The following is a 16,059-nucleotide window of genomic DNA, read 5'->3' as shown; positions in this document are numbered from 1 at the left end:
TAACAACCCCTCTAAAAAGGCTTCTCCAACCACCTCTATAGGAAATAAACCTGCAGCAACTAAGGTTGAGGAATACAAAACCAAGATGCCTTATCCTCAAAAACTCTGCCAAGAGGAGCAGGATAAGCAATTTGCCCGCTTTGCAGACTATCTTAGGACTCTTGAAATAAAGATTCCGTTTGCAGAGGCACTTGGGCAAATACCCTCTTATGCCAAGTTCATGAAAGAGATCTTGAGTCGTAAGAAGGATTGGAGAGAAACTGAAAGAGTTCTCCTCACTGAAGAATGCAGTGCAGTCATTCTGAAAATCTTCCCAGAAAAGCTTAAAGATCCCGGGAGCTTTATGATACCATGCACATTAGATGGTAACTGCACCAAGACAGCTTTATGTGATCTTGGAGCAAGCATCAATCTAATACCCGCATCCACTATCAGAAAGCTTGGTTTAACTGAGGAAGTCAAACCAACTCGGATATGTCTCCAACTTGCTGATGGCTCCACTAAATACCCATCAGGCGTGATTGAAGACATGATTGTCAGGGTTGGGCCATTCGCCTTTCCCACTGACTTTTTGGTACTGGAAATGGAGGAGCACAAGAGTGCTACTCTCATTCTAGGAAGACCTTTCCTAGCAACTGGACGAACTCTCATTGATGTCTAAAAGGGGGAAGTAACCCTGAGAGTCAATGAGGATGAGTTTAAATTAAATGCTGTCAAAGCCATGCAGCATCCAACCACACCAAAAGACTGCATGAAAGTTGATCTTATTGACTCTTTAGTAGAGGAGATCAACATGGCTGAGAGTCTCAAATCAGAGTTGGAAGACATCTTTAAAGATGTTCAGCCTGATCTGGAGGATTCAGAGGAATTGAAAGAGCCTCTGAAACTTTCTCAAGAAGAGGAGGAGCCTCCTAAACCCGAGCTCAAACCACTACCACCATCCCTAAAATATGCATTTTTGGGAGAAGGTGAAACTTTTCCGGTACTCATAAGCTCTGCTTTAAATCCACTGGAAGAGGAAGCACTACTTCAAGTGCTAAGGACACACAAGACAGCTCTTGGGTGGTCCTTAAGTGATCTTAAGGGCATCAGTCCAGCAAGATGCATGCACAAGATTCTATTGGAGGACGATGCTAAGCCAGTGGTTCAACTACAGAGGTGGCTAAATCCAGCCATGAAGGAAGTGGTGCAGAAAGAGGTCACCAAGTTACTGGAGGCTGGGATTATTTATCCTATTTCTGATAGCCCCTGGGTGAGCCCTGTCCAAGTTGTTCCCAAAAAGGGAGGTATAACAGTGGTTCATAATGAAAAAAATAAACTGGTTCCTACAAGAACAGTTACAGGGTGGCGCATGTGTATTGACTACAGAAGGCTCAATACAGCCACCAGAAAGGATCATTTTCCTTTACCATTCATAGACCAGATGCTAGAAAGACTAGTAGGTCATGATTATTACTACTTTTTGGATGGCTATTCAGGCTACAACCAAATTGCAGTAGATTCCCAGGATCAAGAGAAAACAGTATTCACATGTCCATCTGGAGTATTTGCCTACAGAAGGATGCCATTTGGGCTATGTAATGCACCTGCAACCTTTCAGAGATGCATGCTCTCTATTTTCTCTTATATGGTGGAAAAATTTCTGGAAGTCTTCATGGATGACTTCTCAGTATATGGAGACTCATTCAGCTCCTGTCTTGATCACCTAACACTGGTTCTGAAAAGATGCCAAGAGACTAACCTGGTTTTAAACTGGGAAAAATATCACTTTATGGTGACTGAAGGGATTGTCCGTGGGCACAAGATTTCGAATAAAGGAATAGAGGTGGATCAAGCTAAGGTAGAGGTAATTGAAAAATTACTGATGACAAGTCATCTTAGCCTAGTTTCACTAGCCTTTTTCTTTGTTTTTATTAGGTTTTATGCGCTTTCTTGCATTCTAAGTAAGTAATTTGGAATGAAAATGCATAATTTCTTTGAATCAAACAACCACCATTTATTTGATGCTAAATCATGAGGATAAAGCCAAATTTAATTGAATTTTAATGATTTATAAACTTTGTGAATTTAGTGATACTTTGATTGGTTGTTTTGATTACTTGTAGGTGAAGAAAGAAGAAAATAAGAAAAGCGTGGCCTAAGAGACGTGCCCAAGGAAGCAAAAAGCGTGCCCAAGGGAAGCAAAAGTGTGCCAACATTGAGGAAGAAGGAAGGCTAAGTTGGAAAAATGAACTGAGCTTCACAAGGAATGAAAGGAGAAGGCAAAGTACAAAGCTAAGTTCAAATAGTTAACTGAGCACTAAAGAAAGCAAGGAAATGGCATAAAGCTCAGTTAACTAAGTGAGCTTTATCGGGGACCTCTCCAAATTAATTCAAGATGAACTTCCAAGGAGTGAAGCCTCAAGGTGTCGAACTCATGACCCAAGGAAGAAAAAGGAGAAGAAAATAGCCAAAGAGCTTCACCCAAGGATCGAACCAAGGACCAAAGAGGTGGAACGCTACTCACCTTGCAAGGAAATTCAAGAGGAAATAGCTAAAATGCTTCCTCTAGGATTCGAACTTGGGAATTCTTTGAAACATAAGGAAGGAGTACCACCAAGCTTGCAAGGAAAAGCAAGAAGAAATAGCTAAAATGCTTGGGCCAAGGTTCGAACAAGGGAGCTCTTGGAAACACAAGGGAGGAACGCCCACTCATCCAAGGAAATTAGCTCCAAGACTTCCTCCACCAAGATTTGAACTTGGGACTTTGAAGTCTCAAACAAGGCGCTGCACAAGGGGGAGCTCAGTTGGTTTTTCCAACTGAGCACTACATCTCCTTCTCCCTACAATTTGACACGGCCAAGCACATTTTGGCACAACAAAGGGTGTCATGAGCGCGCACTTGACACTGCCAAGATGCCATGGAGCGCACAATTTTGACACACCTAGAGCTCAGTTCAAAATTCCAACTGAGCTCTAGTGTCACGCAACGGCCAAGGCTGGGACGCACGCACCAAATGACACGGATGGCAACACTTGAGTGCTCAATTGGGTTTTCTAACTGAGCTTACCCCTGGGAGGTGAAATATTGGGCTGAAAAATTGAATTAAAACTCTAACTTAATTCATTTCTTCACCAAATCAAAAGCCCATCCAAATTCCAAAATCCAAGAATAGAAAGTGTATAAGTAGGAGTTAGTTTGATGTAATTAGGACCTTTTGACACCTATAGACTTTACTTTGAATTTTTCTTTTAATTTTCATTTTGATTTTTGAGCTTTTTACTTTTGAATTTGGATCTTAGAGAATTTGGAAGGAGAATTGATCTCTCTTCTTCCTGGTTCTTGTTTGAGCACTCCTTACTTTTCTTGCTTTGGATCTTGGGTGAAGAATTGAAGAACTTCATTCTTCTACTCTTCTGCAATTTACTTCTGCAATTTAATTTCCTTTATTTCATTTGCAATTGTTCTTGTTGGATCAAGGAAGGATTTGAGATCTAGACTTGTTATCTAGTCTCTTCCACTCCTGAGATCTTCAACCTCTTTTAAATTGCTGCAAATTAAGCATTGCTCATTCTCTGTTTTTAAATTCTTAAAGCATTTTTACTTCTCTGTTGAGATCTGCTTTACTTCAATTCATCTTCTACTCTTCTGTTTAATTGCAATTCACTTGCTCTTGTTTAAATTCTGCAAACCCAACTCCCAATCCCTTTTACAATTCAAGCAATTTACATTACTTGCACTTTAAGATTCAGTCATTTACATTTCTTACAATCTAAGTTTCTGTAATTTACATTACTTGCACTTTAAGATTCAACACATTTACTTTCCTATTCTTTCATTTACTGCATTTTACCCCTCTCCCTTTACATTTCAAGCAATTTAGTTTCTGTCAATTGCAAACAACTCAACCAATACTTGATTCGCTTGACTAAATCAACCACTAAACTAAAATTGCTCAATCCTTCAATCCCTGTGGGATCGACCTCACTCATGTGAGTTATTATTACTTGATGCAACCCGGTACACTTGCCGGTGAGTTTTGTGTTGGATCGTTTTCCACACATCAAGTTTTTGGCGCCGTTGCCGGGGATTGAATTAGATTGACAATGATTAAGTGAAGTGGAGATCTAGATCAAGCACTTTTTATTTTTTGTTTCTTTAATTTTTGACTAACACACTAACTGTTTGAATTTTTGCTTAATCCAATTAACATTTCACTTCAGCAATGGATTGAAGTGTTATTGCCTTTCTGGTGTTGTGTGATTCTTATGCTTTGATTGTATGTCAGGTACAAGGAGAATTACACCCACTTTTTGTGAACAAGACGAAAGAACCCTTAGAAGATTAAGAAGAGCTGAAAGAGGGAAAAACATTGTTGGAGAAGAGGAGTCAGAAGAAGAATTCCAGGATATGGAGGAGCACCTAACAAATCCACCAAATGGAGCTGAAGGAGCAGCCAACAATAACAATAATCCACCACAGAGAAGAGTTTTGGCTTCCTACACATGTGCAGATCCTAGACATTGTGGGAGTAGCATTCTTACCCCAAATGTTAATGCAAAGAATTTTGAACTAAAGCCACAACTCATCACCTTGGTTCAAAATAATTGTTCTTATGGAGGAGGACCACTTGAAGACCCTAACCAACACTTGTCCACCTTCTTGAGGATTTGTGACACTGTCAAAACCAATGGTGTACACCCTGACAGTTACAAGCTACTACTATTTCCATTTTCTCTCAGAGACAAATCCACTCAATGGTTGGAATCCTTCCCAAGAGACAGCATCAACAATTGGAATGATCTATTAACCAAGTTCCTTGCCAAGTTTTACCCACCTCAAAGAGTTATTAGATTGAAGACTGAAGTGCAAACATTCACACAAATGGATGCTGAACCCTTGTATGAGGCATGGGAACGATACAAAGCTCTAATCAGGAAGTGTCCACCAGGAATGTTCAGTGAGTGGGATAGATTGCAGAATTTTTATGAAGGCTTGACATTGAAATCCCAGGAAGCATTGGATCACTCAGTTGGAGGCTCTTTGTAACTCATGAAAACTGAGGCCAAATGAAGTCTATGGTGATACTTACAACCCTTCATGGAAGAACCATCCCAACCTTAGATGGGGAGACAACCACAATCAAACTCAACAACCATGGTAGAGAAACTCAAACCAAAACAATTGGAAAAACACAAAACAAAACAACCAACAGAACAATAGCCAAGCCACATACAGAAAACCACAAAACACCTACCCCAATTCTAACCATCATCCATCCAATAACCAAGCCTCAAGTCAAAACACTTACCCTCAACCCTCAACACCCCACAATCAACCAATCTCACAAGACTCTCAAAGGATTAACAACTTGGAGCTATTAATGGAAAAGATGATGAAAAATCAAGAGATGACATTGAGGAATCAGGAAGCCTCTATGAAAAATATGGAAAGGCAAAATGGACAACTCTCCAAGCAAATTACCGTTGAAAGGCCATCAAGCTCACTACCAAGTGACATCATTCCTAATCCAAAAGAGGAGTGCAAAGCAATTCAACTGAGGAGTGGAAAGATCCTGGTGAAAAATGAAGAAGCAACCAAGAAGCCAAAGAAAAGTGATGAGAAACAAGCTGAAGAAGAGAAAGCCAATAATGAAGATGTAACAGCAAGCAAGCAGACCTCAAAAGAGCTCAAAGAAAGGGAAGATCAGCCACAAAAATCAAGGAAAGAGAAGGAAGCAATGAAAGAGCCAACCAAGGAACAAAGGTAGGGGGTGAACTTCACACCACCTTTGCCATATCCTCAACGGTTCAACAAAGAGACTAAGGACAACACTTCCCAAAATTTCTTGAAATCTTTAAGAAATTGGAGATCAATATTCCCTTAGCTGAAGCACTTGAGCAAATGCCCTTGTACGCAAAATTCTTAAAAGAACTCATCAACAAGAAGAGGAGTTGGCAAGAGAAAGAAACCATACTTCTCACTGAAGAATGTAGTGCTGTGATTCAAGGAGTCATCCCACCAAAGCTTAAAGATCCAGGGAGCTTTGTAGTTTCATGTACCATAGGCAAAATGACCCTAGACAAAGCTCTCTGTGACCTTGGTGCTAGCATCAATCTGATGCCGTTATCAATGATGAGAAAGCTTGCCATAGAGGAACTCAAACCTACCAGGATGTCTTTGGTGATGGCTGACAGATCAATCAAGACACCCAATGGCATTGTGGAAAACCTGTTAGTGAAGGTTGGGGAGTTTATCTTCCCAACAGACTTCATAATTCTGGATACAGAGGAAGAAGAAAACAACTCAATCATCTTGGGAAGGCCATTTTTAGCCACAGCCAGAGCCATTATTGATGTAAAGAAGGGAGAAATGATTTTTAGAGTACATAATGAGCAAATGGTCATCAATGTCTTCAAATCAATGCAACACCCTCTTGAACAAGAAAATTACATGAAGGTGGACATGATAGAAAGTCTAGTGGAGGAAATGTTAGAAGCCACTTGTCATGAGCAACAGGAAGAAGAGGTGGTAGAAATCTCTAGTGAAGACAATGAGAAAGAGAAGCCAAAACAGGAATTGAAGCCTCTTCCCCCTCACCTCAAATATGTGTTCCTAGGAGAAGAAGAGACCCTACCAGTGATCATTAACTCCTCCTTGAATATGGAAGAAGAAACAAAGCTGATTGAAGTGCTGAAAGCTCACAAAGCAGCCTTGGGGTGGACAATTGACGATATCAAAGGTATTAGCCCAGCCATTTGTATGCGTAAAATTTTGCTGGAAGAAGAATCAAAGCCTGTGGTCCAACTCCAAAGAAGCTCAACCCAGCCATGAAGGAGGTAGTTTAAAAAGAAGTTATGAAGTTGTGGAATGTTGGAATAATTTTCCCAATCTCTGACAGCTCATGGGTGAGCCCGGTTCAAGTTGTACCAAAAAAGGGAGGAATGACGGTCATCACCAATGAGAAGAATGAGTTGATTCCTACTAGGAAAATGATTGGGTGGAGGATGTGCATAGACTATAGAAGATTGAATGATGCCACAAGGAAAGACCATTTCCCTCTCCCATTCATTGATCAGATGCTGGAAAGATTAGCTGGCCATGCTTATTATTGTTTCTTAGATGGGTATTCTGGTTACAATCAAATCGTGGTGGACCCTAAAGATCAAGAGAAAACTGCTTTCACATGTCCATTTGGAGTTTTTGCATACAGGAGGATGCCCTTTGGGCTGTGCAACGCCCCAGCCACATTTCAGAGGTGTATGCTTTCCATTTTCTTAGATATGGTTGAAAATTTTTTAGAAGTCTTCATGGATGATTTTTCTGTCTTTGGAAATTCATTTAACACCTGTTTGCATCATTTAACTCTTATTTTGAAAAGATGCCAAGAAACTAACTTGATCTTAAACTGGGAAAAATGCCATTTCATGGTTCCTGAAGGGATAGTTCTTGGGCATAAGGTGTCATGCAGAGGTATAGAAGTTGATAAAGCCAAAATAGAAATTATTGAAAAACTTCCTATACCCGTTAATGTGAAAGCAGTAAGGAGTTTTCTTGGGCATGCTGGTTTCTACAGAAGGTTCATCAAAGATTTCTCAAAAATAGCAAAGCCATTGAGCAATTTGCTAGTGATTGACAACCCTTTCATCTTTGATGACAACTGTAAGCATTCCTTTGAAACCTTAAAAAGAAAACTCATCACAGCACCAATCATCACACCCCCTAATTGGAACTTACCTTTTGAACTTATGTGTGATGCAAGTGACCTTGCTATTGGTGCTGTGCTGGGACAAAAGAAAGACAAGTTGCACCATGTCATATATTATGCCAGCAAAGTGTTAAATGAAACACAGAAAAATTATACAACCACTGAGAAAGAACTTTTGGCGATTGTTTATGCATTTGACAAGTTTAGACAATACTTGATTGGCTCCAAAGTTATAGTGTACACTGACCATGCTGCTCTTAAGTATTTGATGTTTAAACAGGATTCAAAGCCAAGGCTTATTAGGTGGGTGCTGCTAGTTCAAGAGTTTGATATTGAAGTAAGAGATAGGAAGGGAAGTGAAAATCAAGTGGCGGATCATTTATCAAGAGTACCACAAGAAGCCTGTCAAGATAGACCACAACAAGTAAATTAGAACTTCCCAGATGAGCACCTGTTCCAAGTTCAACAAACACCCTGGTTTGCTGACATAGCGAATTACAAAGTGGGAGGGAAGATACCTCAAGAATGTTCTAAGCAACAAGTGAAGAAGCTCCTCAATGAAGCAAAGAAGTTCTTGTGGGATGAACCCTTTTTATTCAAGAGGTGCTCTGATGGAATGATTAGGAGGTGTGTCCATGAAAATGAAATGAGGGACATATTGTGGCATTGTCATGGTTCAGCATATGGTGGACACTTTGGACCAGAGAGAACAGCTGCAAAGGTATTACAAAGTGGTTTCTATTGGCCAACTATCTTCAAGGATGCCAGAGAGTTTGTTCACCAATGCAATGAATGCCAAAGAGCTAGAGGATTGACAAAAAGGAATGAGATGCCTCAGAATTTCATCTTGGAAGTTGAGCTTTTTGACCTATGGGGCATTGATTTCATGGAACCTTTTCCCCCTTCTTATTCTTTTAGATACATCTTGGTAGCAGTAGAGTATGTCTCAAAATGGGGGAAGCCATAGCCACAACCACTTGTGATGCACAAATTGTCCTTCAATTCCTTAAGAAGCATATCTTCACTAGATATGGAGTACCCTAGGGTCTTGTCAGTGATGGTGGTGGTCACTTCTGCAACAAACAAATGGAGAAACTCCTCCACAAATATGGAGTAATCCATAAAGTAGCCACACCATACCATCCTCAGACTAATGGCCAAGCTGAATTAGCAAATAGAGAGTTGAAGAGAATTTTAAAAAAAATAGTGGGAAGCACAAGGAAAGATTGGGCCAGGAAGTTAGAAGATGCACTCTGGGCATACAGGACAGCTTTCAAAACTCCCATTGGAAAGTTCCCATTTCAGCTATTAGCTATTAAATCTTGTCACCTCCCTGTGGAGCTTGAACATAAAGCTTTTTGGGCCACCAAACTCCTCAATCTTGATTCTCAAGCAGCAGGAGAAAAGAGGCTGCTACAACTTAATGAGTTGGATGAGTTTAGACTAGAAGCTTATGAGAATGCTAAAATATACAAGGAGAGAGCTAAGAGGTGGCATGACAAGAAGATCTCAAAGAAAGAGTTCAAGCCAGGACAGCAAGTGCTCCTGTATAACTCAAGGCTCAAGATCTTCCCTGGCAAGCTCAAGTCCAAATGGACAGGTCCATATCTAGTAACAAAAGTCTTTCCTTATGGAAGTCTTGAGCTGCTAGATGAAGCCACACAGAGCCACTTCACAGCAAATGGACATAGAGCAAAGCCTTATTTAGGAGGACAATGGGACAAGAAAAAGGAAGTTCAGTATCTGAACTGAACAAACACAGAGGATGTCAAGCTAGTGACAATAAAAGAGCACTTGTTGGGAGGCAACCCAACCTGAGGTAGTTTCTTTTCATAGTTATTTCAATAAAGAGGTTAATTAGCCTTATCTATATTGCAAAATGCTAGTTTGGTGTTGCACACCAAAACAATATAAGGGAGAATGAAGGATTCTAAGTTTGGTGTTCCACCAAAATTTCATCATAAAATATATTCTCACCTCCTGCATAATGCTAGCTTTGAGCATTTAGATAAACTAGTTAACTATTTTGCTGTTTCCAAGTCATTAGTTTATTTCTTCTGAAAAAGAAAAAGAGTTCACATATAATTTGTTGCATGAGAAATATTGGCAAGGAACTAAGTTTGGTGTTCACACACCAAAGTAAGTTCGAAAGCCCACACACAAGCTTTGCAGATTTGCCAATACCTAAAAGGGTTGAACAGCAAGCAACATTTGAGGAGCAAGCAGAAAAATAGCCAACAAATTAAAAGAACACCTGAATTACAACTCAAAAGGAGCAAATAGAAGGAAGAATGGAAAACTGAAACTCAACAGGTTGTATCTATTCTTGATCCTTGTTGATATGTAATGATTTAATTCAGAGAGTCCTTTAAGTCTGGCTGGAATAATTATTTAGTTGCAAGTGGAAGTACATGTTGAAGAAAGCTATCTGCATAATTTTTGCTTGAAAGTTATCTGCATAATAATTGTCATCACTCATCAGCTTGAACACTTTGTCTTGTCTCCCTTGCTGTTTGAATAAAAGAAAGATGTTTGATTTAGAAAAGTAATTGTTCAATGTTACAAAAGTTAGAATGAAAGTTAGTGGTGGTGTGTGTTTGATTCAACTATTAACTCATGGAATAAATGTTGCAGAATGACTTGTTTCTTAAAGCTTAAGCTAGTTTGCTGCTATGATCCTTCAATTAATGAAAGCCCCTTGAAAATAAACGAAAACAGAAAGAAAAGGAAAGAAGAAAAGCCAAAAGTTGGCAAAGAAACGAACAATAAGGCTAGACACCAATAGCTTGGACCCTAGGACATATGCCTGTGGTGTTTGTGTACTAGGATATGCTTGGACAAGTAGGTTCTAAGGAGTATTTTAAAACATGGCAACTTAGATCAACTGATTTGGGATTGCCAACTGAAAGTCCACAATAAAGAGCAACCTAGCTACAAAACATTTAGTGATCCAAAAAGATGCTGGGCATCAATGATCCTAGGAAGAAAAAGGTGAGCCATGTGTCTGTGGTGAAAAAAAAATGTTGAGTGAAAATAAGCCAAATGCCACTGCAACATTTGACACCAAGCCTTTAATAAATAATAAGCTCTGAAATGCAAAAGGAAGAAGAAAAAGCTAACAAGGGAATTAAGCAAAAAGGTAAGGAATCATAGCAGCAACCTTGGTGAACCCTTAAGGAAACATTGTTTGTTTTGACAACAAGTAATAAATGAGCTATTTTTGATCTGCATAAAACCCCATAAACAAAATTCAACTATTTGCCTAATAAGGACATGCACACTTATCTATTTCATTCTATCTTCTCTTACGTTTAAGTGCTTGCTTGGGGACAAGCAAGTTTTAAGTTTGGTGTTGTGATGACAAGTCATCTTAGCCTAGTTTCACTAGCCTTTTTCTTTGTTTTTATTAGGTTTTATGCGCTTTCTTGCATTCTAAGTAAGTAATTTGGAATGAAAATGCATAATTTCTTTGAATCAAACAACCACCATTTATTTGATGCTAAATCATGAGGATAAAGCCAAATTTAATTGAATTTTAATGATTTATAAACCTGGTGAATTTAGTGATGCTTTGATTGGTTGTTTTGATTACTTGTAGGTGAAGAAAGAAGAAAATAAGAAAAGCGTGGCCTAAGAGACGTGCCCAAGGAAGCAAAAAGCGTTCCCAAGGGAAGCAAAAGTGTGCCAACATTGAGGAAGAAGGAAGGCTAAGTTGGAAAAATGAACTGAGCTTCCCAAGGAATGAAAGGAGAAGGCAAAGTACAAAGCTAAGTTCAAATAGTTAACTGAGCACTAAAGAAAGCAAGGAAATGGCATAAAGCTCAGTTAACTAAGTGAGCTTTATCGGGGACCTCTCCAAATTAATTCAAGATGAACTTCCAAGGAGTGAAGCCTCAAGGTGTCGAACTCATGACCCAAGGAAGAAAAAGGAGAAGAAAATAGCCAAAGAGCTTCACCCAAGGATCGAACCAAGGACCAAAGGGGTGGAACGCTACTCACCTTGCAAGGAAATTCAAGAGGAAATAGCTAAAATGCTTCCTCTTGGATTCGAACTTGGGAATTCTTTGAAACATAAGGAAGGAGTACCACCAAGCTTGCAAGGAAAAGCAAGAAGAAATAGCTAAAATGCTTGGGCCAAGGTTCGAACAAGGGAGCTCTTGGAAACACAAGGGAGGAACGCCCACTCATCCAAGGAAATTAGCTCTAAGACTTCCTCCACCAAGATTTGAACTTGGGACCTTGAAGTCTCAAACAAGGCGCTGCACAAGGGGGAGCTCAGTTGGTTTTTCCAACTGAGCACTACATCCCCTTCTCCCTACAATTTGACACGGCCAAGCACATTTTGGCACAACAAAGGGTGTCATGAGCGCGCACTTGACACTGCCAAGATGCCATGGAGCGCACAATTTTGACACACCTAGAGCTCAGTTCAAAATTCCAACTGAGCTCTAGTGTCACGCAACGGCCAAGGCTGGGACGCACGCACCAAATGACACGGATGGCAACACTTGAGTGCTCAGTTGGGTTTTCCAACTGAGCTTACCCCTGGGAGGTGAAATATTGGGCTGAAAAATTGAATTAAAACTCCAACTTAATTCATTTCTTCAACAAATCAAAAGCCCATCCAAATTCCAAAATCCAAGAATAGAAAGTGTATAAATAGGAGTTAGTTTGATGTAATTAGGACCTTTTGACACCTGTAGACTTTACTTTGAATTTTCCTTTTAATTGTCATTTTGATTTTTAAGCTTTTTACTTTTGAATTTGGATCTTAGAGAATTTGGAAGGAGAATTGATCTCTCTTCTTCCTGGTTCTTGTTTGAGCACTCTTTTTACTTTTCTTGCTTTGGATCTTGGGTGAAGAATTGAAGAACTTCTGTTTGAATCTCACCTTGAGATCTTGTTTTAATCTTCTGCATAATTGAATTTCAGTTTCTATTTACTGCTTCATTCTTCTACTCTTCTGCAATTTACTTCTGCAATTTAATTTCCTTTATTTCATTTGCAATTGTTCTTGTCAGATCAAGGAAGGATTTGAGATCTAGACTTGTTATCTAGTCTCTTCCACTCCTGAGATCTTCAACCTCTTTTAAATTGCTGCAAATTAAGCATTGCTCATTCTCTGTTTTTAAATTCTCAAAGCATTTTTACTTCTCTGTTGAGATCTGCTTTACTTCAATTCATCTTCTACTCTTCTGTTTAATTGCAATTCACTTGCTCTTGTTTAAATTCTGCAAACCCAACTCCCAATCCCTTTTACAATTCAAGCAATTTACATTACTTGCACTTTAAGATTCAGTCATTTACATTTCTTGCAATCTAAGTTTCTGCAATTTACATTACTTGCACTTTAAGATTCAGCACATTTACTTTCCTGTTCTTTCATTTACTGCATTTTACCCCTCTCCCTTTACATTTCAAGCAATTTAGTTTCTGTCAATTGCAAACAACTCAACCAATACTTGATTCGCTTGACTAAATCAATCACTAAACTAAAATTGCTCAATCCTTCAATCCCTGTGGGATCGACCTCACTCATGTGAGTTATTATTACTTGATGCGACCCGGTACACTTGCCGGTGAGTTTTGTGTTGGATCATTTTCCACACATCAATTACCACCACCTGCCAATGTTAAGGCAATCAGAAGCTTTTTGGGGCATGCAAGATTCTATAGGAGGTTTATAAAGGATTTTTCAAAAATTGTGAAACCTCTAAGATACCTGCTAGCTGCTGACACGCCATTTGTGTTTGACACAGAGTGTCTGCAGGCGTTTGAAACTCTGAAAGCTAAGCTGGTCACAGCACCAGTCATTTCTGCACCAGACTGGACATTACCATTCGAATTAATGTGTGATGCCAGTGACCATGCCATTGGTGCAGTATTGGGGCAGAGGCATGACAAGCTTCTGCATGTCATTTATTATGCTAGCCGTGTTTTAAATGATGCCCAGAAAAATTACACAACCACAGAAAAAGAATTGCTTGCAGTGGTTTATGCCATTGACAAGTTTAGATCATACTTAGTAGGATCAAAAGTGATTGTGTACACCGACCATGCTGCTCTTAAATATCTACCTACAAAGCAGGATTCAAAACCCAGGCTCATAAGATGGGTGTTGTTTCTGCAAGAGTTTGATATAGAAATAAAAGACAGAAAAGGGACAGAAAACCAAGTGGCTGATCATCAGTCCCGGATAGAACCAGTAGAAGGGGCGTCCTTTCCCTCTATTGAGATCTCTGAAACCTTTCCGAACGAGCATTTGTTCGTCATTCAAGAAACACCATGGTTTGCAGACATTGCAAAATATAAAGCTGCAAGGTTCATACCCAAGGAGTACAGCAGGCAACAAAAGAAAAAATTAATTACTGATGCAAAGTACTACTTGTGGGATGAACCCTATCTCTTTAAGAGATGTGCGGACGGAATAATCCGTAGGTGTGTGCCCAGAGAAGAAGCACAAAAGATCTTATGGCATTGCCATGGGTCACAATATGGAGGCCATTTCGGAGGTGAGTGAACAGCCACCAAGGTCCTCCAATGTGGCTTCTACTGGCCTACCCTCTATAGAGATTCTCGAGAGTTTGTACGTAACTGTGACAGTTGCCAGAGATCTGGTAATCTGCCTCATGGCTACGTCATGCCTCAACAAGGAATCTTGGAGACTGAGTTGTTTGATGTATGGGGTATTGACTTCATGGGGCCTTTCCCACTATCACACTCAAACACTTATATTCTGGTGGTAGTCGACTATGTATCCAAATGGGTAGAGGCCATTGCCACACCCACTAATGATACTAAGACAGTGCTAAAGTTCCTCCAGAAACATATCTTCAGCAGGTTTGGTATCCCTAGAGTACTAATCAGTGATGGGGGCACTCATTTCTGCAATAAACAGCTTTACTCTGCTATGGTCCGATATGGAATTAGCCACAAGATGGCAACTCCATATCATCCACAGGCAAATGGGCAAGCTGAAGTCTCTAACAGAGAACTAAAAAGAATTCTGGAACGGACTGTAAGTACCCATAGAAAGGATTGGGCGAGAAGCTTGGATGATGCTATGTGGGCTTACAGAACAGCATTCAAGACTCCTATAGGGACCTCTCCATACCAACTTGTGTATGGTAAGGCCTGTCATCTGCCCGTGGAACTGGAGCATAAGGCCTACTGGGCAACCAGATTCCTAAACTTTGATGCCAAATTAGCTGGAGAAAAAAGATTGCTCCAGCTGAATGAGCTAGAGGAATTCAGACTCACTGCTTTCGAAAATGCCAAGCTTTACAAAGAGAAATAAAAAAGGTGGCATGACAGAAAGCTGTCATCTAGAGTCTTTGAACTAGGACAAAAGGTTCTGTTGTTTAACTCTAGGCTCAGGCTATTCCCCGGGAAACTGAAATCCGGGTGGAGGGGACCATATGTGATTACAAGTGTGTCACCATATGGCTATGTGGAGCTTCAAGACATTGATTCTAATAAGAAGTTCATTGTTAATGGACAGAGAGTCAAGCACTATCTTGAAGGCAATGTTGAGTAAGAATGCTCAAAGCTGAGACTAGATTAAAAGCTCAGTCAAGTCCAGCTAAAGACAATAAAGAAGTGCTTATTGGGAGGCAACCCAATTTTTACTTATCTATGTTAATTTTTTGTTTTCCATTTTTATTTTATGATTTGTTTAGGTTGATGATCATGTGAAGTCACAAAAACTATTGAAAAATCAAAAATAGAATGAAAAACAGCAGAAGAAACAGCTCACCCTGGAGGAAGAACTTACTGGCGTTTAAACGCCAGTAAGAAGCATCAAACTGGCGTTTAATGCCAGAAAGAAGCATCAAGCTAGCGTTAAACGCCAGAAACAAGCACCAGACTGGCGTTTAACGCCAGAACAGAGCATGGAAGTGGCGTTAAACGCCAGAAACAAGCAGCAAGCTGGCGTTTAACGCCAGACATGCACTCTGAGGGCGTTTTGCACGCCTAATTGGAGCAGGGATACTAAGTCCTTGACCCCACTGGATCTGTGGATCCCACAGGATCCCCACCTACCACAACTCTTCTTCTCTCCTCTTCACACCTTTCCATCCACTCTTCCCCATCATACAACCCACCTACACCCACCCACTCATATTCAAACCATTCACACACCTCCATCTCCTCCATTTTCTTCTTCTACTCACTTCTTTCTTCTTTTGCTCGAGGATGAGAAAATCTTCTAAGTTTGGTGTGGTAAAAGCAGTGGCTTTTTGTTTTTCCATAACCATTTATGGCACATAAGGCCAGAGAAACCTCTAGAAAGAGGAAAGGGAAGACAAAAGCTTCCACCTCCGAGTCATGGGAGATGGAGAGATTCATCTCAAGGGTCCATAGCTCAGTA

The 16,059-nt window shown here is 40.0% G+C and overlaps 1 pseudogene; it reads left to right on the top strand.

Annotated features, from left to right (window-relative positions):
- LOC107611148 overlaps nt 1-8,522 on the top strand; it is a 44,002-nt pseudogene extending 35,480 nt beyond the window's left edge.

Source organism: Arachis ipaensis, chromosome B08, assembly GCF_000816755.2.
Source record: "Arachis ipaensis cultivar K30076 chromosome B08, Araip1.1, whole genome shotgun sequence".
Lineage (NCBI taxonomy): Eukaryota > Viridiplantae > Streptophyta > Magnoliopsida > Fabales > Fabaceae > Arachis > Arachis ipaensis.
The sequence above is the reverse complement of the archived record's forward strand: the minus strand, read 5'-3'. Positions and strand labels throughout refer to the sequence as shown.